Source organism: Capra hircus, chromosome 4 (assembly GCF_001704415.2).
Source record: "Capra hircus breed San Clemente chromosome 4, ASM170441v1, whole genome shotgun sequence".
In the NCBI taxonomy this organism is placed as follows: domain Eukaryota; kingdom Metazoa; phylum Chordata; class Mammalia; order Artiodactyla; family Bovidae; genus Capra; species Capra hircus.
Genome location: NC_030811.1, coordinates 5,891,343 through 5,904,978, shown reverse-complemented (window position 1 = coordinate 5,904,978; position 13,636 = coordinate 5,891,343).

The window sequence follows — 13,636 nt, the reverse complement described above, 5'->3', positions numbered from 1 at the left end:
ACTCTACAGAGAGACGGGTAGAAGGTGGCCAGATTCAGAGATGCTTCTACTGGCTGCTCATGAGTTCACTTTGGGACCCACGTCCTTACAGGGGCCATTACAACATGCAGATGTGAAGACTAATGGTATCTGGCTGTACAGGTATGGTCTGCTGGTGAGGCTGGGGAGAGAGGGCAGGAATCATGGGCATGCCTGGGAGCTGCAGGCCTTGGGGAAGATGAGGTGAAGAATGAGAACAGAGATGTCCCTGGAGGTCCAGTGGCTGAGACTCCACACTCCCAATGCCGGGCGCCCCAGTACTGGAAGGACAGATGGCTGAAGCTGAAGCTCCAATACTCTGGCCACCCAATGTGAAGCACTGACTCATTGGAAAAGACCCTGATGCTGGGAAAGATTGAGGGCAACAGAGGGAGGAGAAAACAAGACGAGCTGGTTGGATGGCATCACCGACTTGATGGACATGAGTCTGAGCAAACTCCGGGAGACGGTGCAGGACAGGAGAGCCCGGTGTGCTATAATTCATGAGGTTGCAAAGAGTCAGACACGACGTAGCAGCTGAACAACAGTAACAGAGAACTAGATCCCACATGCCTCAACAAAGATCCTGGGAGCTGCAGTCAGACCAGGCACACCAAAACAAAAATAAACAAAGAGTGAGAAGACAAAGGGAAAGAGTCGGGGGAAACCCAGACGGTCTGCAGAGGCATCTGTTATCTTGGAACCAGAGGAGGGGGTGTTCAAGAAGTGGGGAGGTCCAAGGCAGGCTGAGATGACCACGGCCACACCCTCAAGGAGCCTGTCTACAAGGGCTTGAGAAAAGTTCAACTCTCAGGGGGCCACACAATATTAGTGAGCAAGGTGGGAGGCATAGTTTCAGGTCCTCAGCCACCACCAACACAAACCTGCCCCCTCCTCAGCTCCCAGCACACAGAGCCCACTCAGAAGGGCTGCCGATGTTGACACAACGTCTGCAGGCCAAGGTCCAGCACCGCTCACCTCACCATCTTCTTCTGTCAGTTTTTGTTCTTCTTACGCTTCTCCTTTATTCCTCTTGCCCCAGTGTTGGTTTGGCACAAAGTGGTCCCCCCTACCCGGGTGCGGGGTGAGTAAGCCCGTCTACTTCCTTATGGGTGTGGGGAGAACGTGTGTGTGAGATGGGGCGGGGTGTCTGGGTGTGTGCACGTGCAATAAAGATGCTGTCCTGAGTTGGCTTCTCATCCCAGGTCAAGCATTACAGACTCTGCTTTGGTGAACTTTGCCCAAATCTAATAGGAGTGCAAGAAAGTGGCAAAGTCAGAAAACAATGTCTTCAGTTCAGTTCAGTCGTTTAGTCGTGTCTCACTCTGCGACCCCACAGACTGCAGCACGCCAGGCTTCCCTGTCCATAGCCAACTCCCGGAGCTTACTCAGACTCATGTCCATTGAGTCAGTGATGCCATCCAACCATCTCATCCTCTGTCGTTCCCTTCTCCTCCTGCCTTCAATCTTTCCCAGCATCAGGGTCTTTTCCAATGAGTCAGTTCTTCACATCAGGTGGCCAAAGTATTGGAGACTTCAGCATTAATCCTTCCAATGAATATTCAAGGATTTATTTCTTTTAGGATGGACTAGTTTGATCTCCTTGCAGTCCAAGGGACTCTCAAGAGTCTTCTCCAGCACTACAGTTCTAAAGTATCAATTCTTTCGCGCTCAGCCTTTATAGTCCAACTCTCACATCCATACATGACCACCGGAAAAACCAATGCCAATTCCCCTGAAACATCATGTCCTTAACTGTCTTCCAGAGCCCCCTCCAAGGGCCCAGAGCCCTCACGGAAGAAACAGGAAGATTTCCTGAAGATTGGCAGGGGACTCCTGGCACTAAGAGCAATGGAGGAGGCCACTCTATGCTGGGGGTGCCCAGATACATGCCACACAAAGAGCCGCAATCCCACCTGTGAGACAGAATGACGTCAGGGGCCCCTGCGGGCATCAAGAAAGGCAGATGGGCACTGGGTTTGGATGCAGGGTGGTGAAAAAGTCCAAGTGGAGAGCGGCGACAGCTGCATAACGATGGGAAGGTGCTTTGAACAGTTTACGGTGGTTACAATGGTGACTTTTATTGCGAGTATTTTACCACACAGAAACACAAAACATAATGTATCACTGAAAAAAAAAGAAGAGGGTTTTCTGAAGCCTCAGTATTATTACTATTATAATTAATGTTCAGTTCAGTCATGCAGTCGTGTCCAGCTCTTTGCGACCCCATGAATCGCAGCACGCCAGGACTCCCTGTCCATCACCAACTCCCGGAGTTCACTCAGACTCACGTCCATTGAGTCAGTGATGCCATCCAGCCATCTCATCCTCTGTCGTCCCCTTCTCCTCCTGCCCCCAATCCCTCCCAGCATCAGGGTCTTTTCCAATGAGTCAACACTTCGCATGAGGTGGCCAAAGTACTGGAGTTTCAGCTTTAGCATCAGTCCTTCCAAAGAAATCTCAGGGTTGATCTCCTTCAAAATGGACTGGTTGGATCTCCTTGCAGTCCAAGGGACTCTCAATCTTCTCCAACACCACAGTTCAAAAGCATCAACTCTTCGGTGCTCAGCCTTCTTCACAATCCAACTCTCACATCCATACATGACCCCTGGAAAAACCATAGCCTTGACTAGACAGACCTTAGTCGGCAAAGTAATGTCTCTGCTTTTGAATATACTATCTAGGTTGGTCATAACTTTCCTTCCAAGGAGTAAATGTCTTTTAATTTCATGGCTGCAATCACCATCTGCAGTGATTTTGGAGCCCCCCAAAATAAACTCTGACACTGTTTCCACTGTTTCCCCATCTATTTCCCATGAAGTGATGTTAGCTGACACTGTTTCCCCATCTATTTCCCATGAAGTGATGTTAGCTGACACTGTTTCCACTGTTTCCCCATCTATTTCCCATGAAGTGATGTTAGCTGCCACTGTTTCCAGTGTTTCCCCATCTATTTCCCATGAAGTGATGTTAGCTGCCACTGTTTCCAGTGTTTCCCCATCTATTTCCCATGAAGTGGTTAGCCAGAGAATTAAAATAATTTGGAGAATAAAACATGGCCACAAACCCTTGCATTGCGTGCTCAGTTGTATCTGACTCTTTACAACCCTATGCATTGTAGTCCGCTGGGCTCCTCTGTCCATGGGATTTTCCAGGCAAGAATGCTGGAGTTGGTTGCCCTTTCCTCCTTCAGGCGATGTTCCCGGATCAGGGATCAAACCCGCGTCTCCCTGGCAGGCAGATCCTCTGAGTCACCTGGGAAGCCCATACGCCGTTAGAACGCCGTATATACACGTGTCCTAGGCTGGGAGTGTTGCCAGGGTCCAGAGAAGGATGGGACCAGCAAGAGACATCAGAGCATCCTTAGTCTCTGAGCAAGGGTGCTGAGCTGGACCACCAGACTCCACTCCCCACCCCCATCACTCCCAGGGCGACATGCATCCAGTCTGTTCCAAGGGGTCACTGTCCCTTCCAGAAAGGGTCAAGGTTTTAAAAGAAGCAGGCTTAAAAGTCCGAATCCCCCTCTCACATCAAGAAAATTTCCTTTGTACAAGGCTACTCTTGGCCACGGCTTCTAACTGCTGGCCCAAGAAGTCAGGAGTCAGGCCTTCTGGGTAAGAGAGCTGCCACTCAGAGACAGGCCCTGAGGGAGGTTCAGAGACCCGGCAAACCCACAGCTTTCCAAGCTCACCCCACATCCGGTATTGGAACGTTTGGTTCTTTCTTGGGTGTCTCACCAGGGCTGTGTTAGCAAAGACATGGCTATGCTGAAGGTTTAAAGCCAGCTGGAAGATATCCCAGCCCTCCAAATTTCACTTTATCTCCCCCACAGACTATTCCTGGCAGCTTCAGAGAAATATCAGAGGCTAATGAGACAAAGGGAAGACGGTTTTTAAAGAGCTTTCAGAATTCACTAGCTTTGACTTCAAGTCTGGCCCACAGAGTGACAGGGATGGGATTTAGTCTCCCGCCTGCTACCTGGGACAACCAGAAGCAGTGCGTGCATCGTGTTTGACTCTTTTTGGCCCCGTGAACTATAGCCCGCCAGGCTCCTGTGACCGTGGGATTGCCCAGGCAAGAATACTGGAGTGGATTGCCATTTTCTCCTCTAAGGGATCTTCCTGACCCAGGGATTGAACCCACCTCTCCTGCGTCTTCTGTATCTCCGGCATTGGCAGGAGGATTCTTTACCACTGTGTCACCTGGGAAGCCCAAAACAACCAAAAAGCAAACATCAAATATGTGAGACAACAGTTTGCAAGACACTGGGCACCTGGCAATAAAGGACAGCAATTCCTGAGAGACAGGGACACATGAGGGGAGTTCTGCGAGAGGACCACTTACTGCTCTGAGAGAATTTCCAGACCTCAGAACAGGAAGGGGGAGCTTGGATTGAGCCCAGTGGAATCCCTGAGTTTCAGAAGCAGCTGAGCGTCCAGGATGAATGAAGTGCTTAGAGCTGACTGGATAGAGTCCCCCCCTGGATATCTACGACAGGCCCCTCTTCCATTTGCGGCTGGAGACAGATCCACGCAGGCATGGGAGGAAACTCCCCGAGGCGGGAAAGGGGCGTACCCAACCCCCACTGCACAGGGCTGAGTGGTACAGCGAGGACATGAAAACGGTTATTGCAACTGGGCTCCAGGTTTTCAAGAGGTGATGCAGAAGCACGGCGTCCCAGTTGAACATCTAGAGATGCAAACAGCGTCCGAAATTAAACAGCAGCAGCACTGGACGGAGCTAACAACAGAGTGGGCATTTCAGAATAAACTCTTAGCAAACTTGAAGATAGAGCCGTGGAAACCATCCAAAACAAAAAGCAGAGAAAAAGAATTCAAAAAATGGAAAATCATCGATCTGTAGGACAACTTCAGGCAGCCTTATATATTGGTCCCGGGGTCAGGAAGATCCCCTGGAGAAGGAAATGGCAACCTACTCCAGCGTTCTTGCCCGGAGAATCCCATGGACAGTGGAGCTTGGCGGGCTAGAGTCCGTGAGGTCACAAAGAGTCAGACATGACTTAAGGACTGAACCACAACAAGAAGGAGTCCTTGAAGACGAGGGAAGAAGGGAAGAGAAAAAATATTTGAAGAAATAATGACTGCACGTTTCCAAATTTGATGAAAATTATAAATTCACGGATCCAAGAACTCACCAAATTCCATACATAAGAAATGCAAAAGACACAAGCTCCACCAAGAAGAAAATGTCATCTGAATAGTGTGTGTCTATTTTAAAAATGGAATTTGTAGTTAAAACCTTTCCTCAAAGAAAACTTGAGGTCCAGATGGCCTTACTGGGAAATTGTACCAAATATTTCAGGAAGAAAAGACCAATTCTCTAGATATGCTTCTAGAAAATTGAAGAGGAAGCGGTACTTCTCAGTTCATCCTGGAGGCTAGTATTACTCTGATATCAAAATCAACGACATTATAAGAAAATAAAATTACATACCAGTAGTCCTCATGAGCATAGATGCAAAAGTTCTATAATAAACTTTAGCAATATATAAAAAGCCATACTACATTAAGACCAAGGGAGATTTACTCCAGGAATTCAAAGTTGATTTAACATTCAGTCTTGAGAGTCCTTTGGACAGCAAGGAGATCAAACCAGTCAATCCTAAAGGAAATCAGTCCTGAATATTCACTGGAAGGACTGATGCTGAAGCTCCAATACTTTGGCCACCTGATGAGAACTGATTCATTGGAAAAGACCCTGATGCTGGGAAAGATTGAAGGCAGGAGGAGAAGGGGATGACAGAGGATGAGATGGTTGGATGGCATGACCGACTCGATGGACATGAGTTTGCATAAACTCCAGGAGTTGGTGATGGACAGGGAAGCCTGGTGTGCTGCAGTCTGTGGGGTTGCAAAGAGTCAGACAGGACTGAGTGACTGAGCTGAACTGAACTGAACTGATGGCACATGGATGGGCTTCCTGCTGGCTCAGACGGTAAACAATCTGCCTGCAATCCAGGAGACCTGGGTTCAGTCCCTGGGTCGGGAAGATCCCCTGGAGAAGGGCATGGCAACCCACTCCAGTATCCTTGCCTGGAGAATCCCATGAACAGAGGAACCTGATAGGCGACAGCTCATGGGGTGACAAAGAGTCAGACGTGACTGAGCAGCTAACACTTATGGCACAAGGACAGACATGCAGATGAATAGAAGAGAACTGAGAGGCCAGAGATCAATTCATACAAGCAGGGTCGATTCACTTTCAACAGGGTTGAAATTCAGTTTTAATTCTTGAGAGAAATTCAATTCAATGAGAGAAAGGGCAATCCTTTTTTAAAACGGGGCTAGTACTCTTGCCTGGAGAATCCCATGAACGGAGGAGCCTGGTGGGCTGCAGTCCATGGGGTCGCACAGAGCCGGACACGACTGAAGTGCCTTAGCAGCAGCAGCAGCAGGACAGCTGGAGGCGTGTGTGCATGCTAAGGCACTTCCGTGGTGTCCAGCTCTTTGTGACCCTGGGGACTGTAGCCCACCAGGCTCCTCTGATACTAGAGTGGGTTGCCACGTCCTCCTCCAGGGGATCTTCCCAACCCAGGGATCGAACCCATATCTCTCATGTCTCCCGCCATGGCAGGTGGGTTCTTTACCACTAGTGCCACCTGGGAAGCCCAGAACAACTAGATAGCCACACACAAAACAATGAATTTAGACTTCCTATCTCACGCTATACACAAACATTAATTCAAAATGGATCAAAGACCTAAAACATAAGAGCTAAAACTATAAAATTCTTAGAAGAAAACATTGGTGTACATTTTCATGACCTTGGATTCGGGAATAATTTCTTAGACATGACACTGAAAATGTAAGCAAACAATTTTTTTAAAATTGGACTTCATCAAAATTTAGAACTTCTGTGCTTCAAAATATATGATCAAGAAAGTGAGAAATCAGGGCACAGAATGGGAGAAAATATTTGCAAATCATATCTCTGATAAGGGTTTCGTACTCAGAATATACTTTAAAAAAATCTTAACAACTCAACAATAAAAATACAAATAACCCAACTTAAAAATGAGGAAAGGATTTAAACAACGTTTCTCTAAAGAAGAGTGCCAATAAACACATGAAAAGATGCTCAACATCACGAGTCATTAGAGAAAATAAAATTAAAGCCACAATGAGAGGCCACTACACACATATTAGAATGGTGAAAACGATCAAGCCTATTCACACCAAGAATTCTTGTTGGCCAGAATATGAACTTTCATGCACAGGCACGCTTTGTTCTATTGCCCTTCACTGCACTTGGAAGGTACTGCTTTTCACAAACTTAAAGTTTCAAGGCAACCCTGTGTCAGGCAAGTCTATCAGCCCCATTTTCCCAACAGCAGCTGCTCACTTTGTGTGTCTGTGTTACATTTTGGTAATTCTTAAAATATTTCCTTTTTTTTTTTTTTTTCATTGTTATCATACACTAAGTCCCCTACCTACAAATGAGTTCCATTCTGAAAGCATGTTTGTGAGTTTAGTCTGTTCCTAAGTTCAGCAAAGTGAGCCTAGGTACCCAACTAACACATTCAGCTATATGGTGCTGACAATAAGAGGTCTATAATACTTTTCACACAAATAACACTTAAAAAAACCATAAACATAAGAAAGAAGAAAAACGTTTTTAATCTTGCTGTTCAGAACCTTGAAAAGTACAGTGGTCCAGGACAACAGCTGGCATATGGGGGCTGGCACTGCGTTACAGACCGGAGAAGGAGGGCAGGTGGGAGATGGTAGAGCTGAAGGGTCGTCAGCGATGGGAGACGGAGGGCGAGCTGCAGTGTCGCTCACGCCTGACAGTCGATGCCGCAGGTTCTTGCTGGACCCAAAGCTATCTACCCCCTTGAAACAATGATCCACTGACGTCTGGGTAGTTCTTCCCATCGATGACACAGTAGCACTGGACTGCTTTCTTCACGGCTGCAGCAACTCTCCTGTAGCTCTGCACCTCAAAACCTAACAGCGCCTCCTCAAAGAAAGAAAACCTCCCTGCCGTCTCCTGCGCTGTGAATCTCTTGCCTCTCCTCGTCCTTTCCCTGGAACTCCAATTCCATCAGGTCTCCGTTCGTAAGCTCCACATTCACATCTTCGAAAATTCACAACTTGAAGGTTCGTAGGTAGGGGACATTACATTTATTACGCTGATTTGTGACAAGTGACCTTCGATGTTATTAGTAGGTAGGTCTTGCTGAAGGCTCAGATGGTTGTTAGCACTTTTCAGCAATAAAGTATTTTTAAGCATTTTAAAATTAAGGTGTGTACTTTTTAAAAGAGACTTCCCAGGTAGCTCAGTCGGTAAAGAGTCTGTCTGGGTCCGGAAGAGCCCCTGGAGAAAGAAATGGCAACCCACTCCAGTATTCTTGCCTGGAGAATTCCATGGACAGAGGAGCCTGGCGGGCTACAGTCCGTGGTGTCGCAAGAGTCGGACACAATTTAGGACTAATCCACCACTGCTTTTTAAAAACATAATGCTGTTGCACACAGGACACTATGGTATAAACATAACTAACGTGTAGTGGGAGACCCCCACATTTGTGTGACTTGTATTGATATATTCACTTTATTTCCGTGCTCTGGAGCTGAACCCGTATCTCAGAGGCATGCCTGCACGTCTGATAAGAATATAAAACAGTACAATCACTTTGGAAAACAGTTTGGCAATTTCCTAGAGAGTAAAACATACACCTACCACATGACTCATCCATTCTACTTTACCCAGGAGGACGAAAGCATCCGCCCATATGAAGATTTACATGTGAATTTTCATAGCAGCTTTATTTGCAGTTTTCACAAACTGCAAACACCCGAATTGTCCACTCGAGAGTTTAGCTGAGCAAATGCTGCCTCAGCATCCACTCTGTTGCCCGGGGAGCAGGGGGTGGGGGGCGGTGGGCCTGCAGGGACCTTCCTATTGTTCCAAGGGGTCCATCTCTCCTTCCTTCAGGGCCCTGGTCTAATCCTTTCTACCCTCTCTGGCCCCCACACAGGGTCCCTCCCATTATGCAACGATTAAACATCTCACAATTCTTCTTGAAGTGGAATTACTAGGCTTCCATTTGCTGTTAATCGAGGAAGGGGGGTGGGGGGGCAGTGAGGGTCTCTTTCCCTATGTTCCAGGTTTCAGCCTCAGGGAGAAATATCTGACACACACACCTTGCTCAGCGTCCTCATTTTCCCGGTGCAGGTGGCAGCCGTCTCTGATTTCAGGCCGACTCTGCCAACTCCTTGCAAGTATTAATAGTTACCTGAAACTAACCCATCACCCTCACTCTTCACCAGCATCTTGTCTGCAACAGATTATGAAGACATAAAGCCAGGTCTCGAATTCACCAGCCAATAGGAAAGTGACCATTGCCCAGAAGGGTAGAAGCTTTCTTACAGATTTTACACACACACACACACCCCCATAGCACGAAACAAAAATTCCTATGTTTTGGAATTTTTATATGATTTCATTATAATCGAGTGGCAATCATGAGGCAGGCACAATTATACTTCCCTGGTGGCTCAGATAGTAAAGAATCTGTGGGCAATGCCGGCAACCCCGCTTGGATCCCTGGGTTGGGAAGATCCCCTGGCGAAGGGCATGGCAACCCACTCCAATATTCTTGCCTGGAGAACCTCATGGATGGAGGAGCCTGGCGGGCCACAGTCCAGGGGGTGGCAAAGAGTCAGACACGACTGAGAGACTAACACTTTTTCACTTCAATAACTTTTAGCTTCCATAACAACAACTCAAGGTAAGTATTATCTTCCTAGTTTTACTGATGAGGAAACTGGGGCCTTGAGCAGTTAAGCCAAGTGGCTCAGCTAGTGAGTGGAGATCTGAGATTCCAGCTCTGTTCACGCCAAGTCTAAGGACGTGCCTGTGAAATGACAGGGAGTCAGTGGCTTGAAAGGAGTAAGCCCACCTCTGTGCCAATGCTCAGGAGGCTCATGGGTCAACCTTCCTGTCCAGTCCCACAGAATTTCCCCAGAGAGATCTTGGGCAGACATCTGGCAAGAGTGCCTTTCCCTGAATATTCAGAAGAGGGTCTGTGGATGCTGCTGGCCCAGCATTTCTCTGGGGATGAGATAAGCAAGCCGACAGCCACCCTTGGGGCAAAGACCTCAGAGCCTCTGCATGCAGGCACTTCTCTTCTGCCTCATCTGCCAAAGCAAGGCACCCTGGTTACAGAGCACACATGTGTGTGTGTGTGCGTGTGTCTATGTGTGACTTGGAGGGACAATGGGGGAGCCTGGTTTAGCAACATCTGTTTTCACTCATTCCAGAAGATTTCTAGCTGCCCGCAAAACCATGTATTTGCTTGTTCTCTGTGTGGATTCTGAAGCCAAGGGTAATTCGTACCGGAGTTGCTAATCCTACATATGGTATTTACATGAATTTCAGGTCCTTTCAGGTGGAGGCCAGGTCCAGTGGACTGCTAACTCCACACCTGGCTTTATTTTCCTGAGAGCAGAAAGGAGGGGGAGGTCGACATTCTTCAGCTGCTGCAAAAAAACACTGAGTTTGGTGGGTTTAAGCAAGAAAGGGGGATTTACTGGAAAGATAACAAGTGAAAGAGAGATGAACACTCAGGTTAAAGAAGGTCAAGCACTCGGGAAAAGCCAGCTTCTTGGCAGCCAGGACTTGAGGAATGCATGTCTGGATGAGGCTGCGAGTGCATCTGGCTCCGGCCTCCTCCTCTCCCGGGTTGACTTGGCACCAGAAATCATTCCCAAGAAGAGACAGTCCAATCCCCACCTTGAGTTTCACTTGGTTGGGAGCAGTACCCTGTGACCATCACCTCACTGGACCCACAGCAGCTGTCATAAATCCAAGTCACTCACTGCCCTTGACCCATGGCTGCCCAGGGCTCACACACAAACACCGTTGTCTTCGTGGTCACTGAGGAGAAAGGCCCCAGGGACCACCCTGTGGGTACCACCTGAGCACTGCCCCACTCCCAACGAGGGGACAATCTAACTGACACCCCACCCACCCCCGGCAGTGTACCATGCCCTGAAGTGGTGTGACAGGGCGGCTGGTCTCTGAGTCCAAGAGCTTGACTCATGTTCACTTCCCATCAAGATACTGTCTTAATATCCTATAACCTATGAACTAAGTGATAAATCAGACACCAAAATCCTACACTACATACAAAGAGAAGAGTATTTTTAAGGTATGCTTATCTCAGTCGAAGAACTGATTCTTTTGAACTGTGGTGTTGGAGAAGACTCTTGAGAGTCCCTTGGACTGCAAGGAGATCCAACCAGTCCATCCTAAAGGAAATCAGTCCTGAATATTCACTGGAAGGACTGATGCTGAAACTGAAATTCCAATCCTTTGGCCATCTGATGTGAAGAACGGACTCCTTGGAAAAGACCCTGATGCTGGGAAAGATTGAAGGCAGGAGGAGAAGGGGACGACAGAGGATGAGAAGGTTGGATGGCATCACCAACTCAATGGACAAGAATTTGAGCAAGCTCCGGGAGTTGGTGATGGACAGGGAGGCCTGGTGTCCTGCAGTTCTTAGGGTCGAAAAGAGTCGGACACGACTGAGTGACTGAACAAGTATGGCCAGGCCCTGCTGCAGTGGCCCAGATTCTCTTAGAATTTGCTAAAAGTTCCTATGTGAACAAGCGATGTTAAATCTTCTCCCCCCATGGAAAGCTTACTTTGGCGTGATGCCACTGGCCTAACCCTGTGGGATATGATTAGCAAAAAATCCAGAGAAACTTGCTCTTTTCTTTGTGGGGGGGATCTGCTGAGAAGGCAGCCTATGATGTTCAGCACGGGTCCTGAGGACCCAGGGGGCAGAAATTCCTCTCTGGCCTGAGTCCCAGGCATCACTGATCTCCTCCTGGGAAACGGGTTTATCTTTCGGACTCAGAATCACGGGACGGATTTCCCAGCTCGCTGGGGCCCACTCAGGAGCTGCTCTCTGGCCGAGAGGCAGGACTCTGCTGCACAGAACACTGTGGACGCTCACCTTACCCTGGTCTAACTTTTCCAAAAGCCCAAAGATGCCTTCACATTCCTTTCCCATCTCATTTTTTTTTTTTCAGTAAGATGGCTGCTCTCCCAGGCACTGGTAGCCTAGGGGCTGGCCGCCTGGCCAGGAGCAGAGTTCTCATCGCTGACCGCTCAGCCAGCTCCCCACGACCCAACCAAGGGCCTGTTCTCAGCATCCAGCAAAGCCTGCTCCAAACCCCCAGGCCCATCCAGGGCAGCCGCCGCCCGGCCCCCCCACGCCCCTCACCCCTCGGTAAGGCCAGGCCGAGGCTCCACGACCGTCCGCTCTCCTCTTCGGATGTTTTCAATCACTGATTCCGAAGAGTAGGGCTTTTAGCCGCGGTCAGCAGGGAGGCCAGGAGCCTGTTTACAAAAAGCTCATTTTACAGGCCTGGGCTTCGCAGGCCTCAGCGCACTCACTCCCTCTGGTCATCGGGCTCCCCAGTGGCTGTGGCCGGGCAGGGACACGGCTGGGCAGTGGGGTTCAGCCCAGGTCCTCGCCCCGGCCATCCCCTCCCGCGCTTCCGGTCCCGTCAGCAGCTGCCGCACTGGGGGGGTGTGGGGGGGAACGCGGGGACCGAGCGAGAGACTCCCCACGCGCCAGGAGGGGTGGGCAGGTGGAACCACGGCGTCCTCCGGAATCCCGAGGCTCTCCTACATGCAGACTACCTCCCGACAGCCCCCAGCCCCCCAGGAACGAGAAAGACCATGTGTCTTTCCTGGGGCAACACGGTAAGGACAGAAGACTCACCCCTCTGGAACTGTTTTCCAGTGCCCCGGGCATTAAACACCTTGACGTTTTTCGGGGGCAACCATCACCACCACCACCACCATCCAGAACCTTCTCATCTTCCCAAACAGAAACTGAGGAACTACTTTTTTTTTTTAAGCTACCTATTTAAATTCTCTCATTCAACAGGTTTTTTTGTTTGTTTGTTTTTCAATTGAAAATCTCTGTGCTTTCTTGAGGGGGACACAGATTTGCAGGGCCCTGGAGGTAGAGACGGAGAAGGCAATGGCACCCCGCTCCAGTGCTCTTGCCTGGAAAATCCCACGGATGGAGGAGCCTGGTGGGCTACGGTCCATGGGGTCGCTAAGCCTCGAACAAGACTGAGCGACTTAGCAGCAGCAGCAGGAGGTAGAGATGGGAGGAGGTCTCAGGAAACATGTCCGAGGGGGGTGCAGAGGATCTGGGCCTCTCCCAGATGGGGGCGGGGCAGCAGCGGGGAGGGGAGAGGGGGGCAGGGGGGGAGGGTTGAGGGGGGGGAGCGTTGCGAGGGGGTAGGGCTGGGGGGCCAGCAGCGGAGAGGGGGAAGGGAGGGTGGGAAGAGGGTGGGAGCATCGGTGGGGATTTCAGAGGGGATGTTTTCCAGGGGTCAGACAGGCCTGATACACAGCACATGCGGTTCCTGGTGGTCAGGGGGCTTGAGGGAATCAGAGGGCTGAGGACATCAGAGGGCTGAGGATGGGGGACGGCCGGGTGAGAGCCCCGCTCTCCAAGCCACAGAGCGGAAACACAAGTATGTGAAGCGTGTGTGACTCTCCAGAAGGCGCTGGCCCTTGGTCCACCGGCCCCCTGGCCTGACTTCAGACAAATTACAGGCCTGCCCAC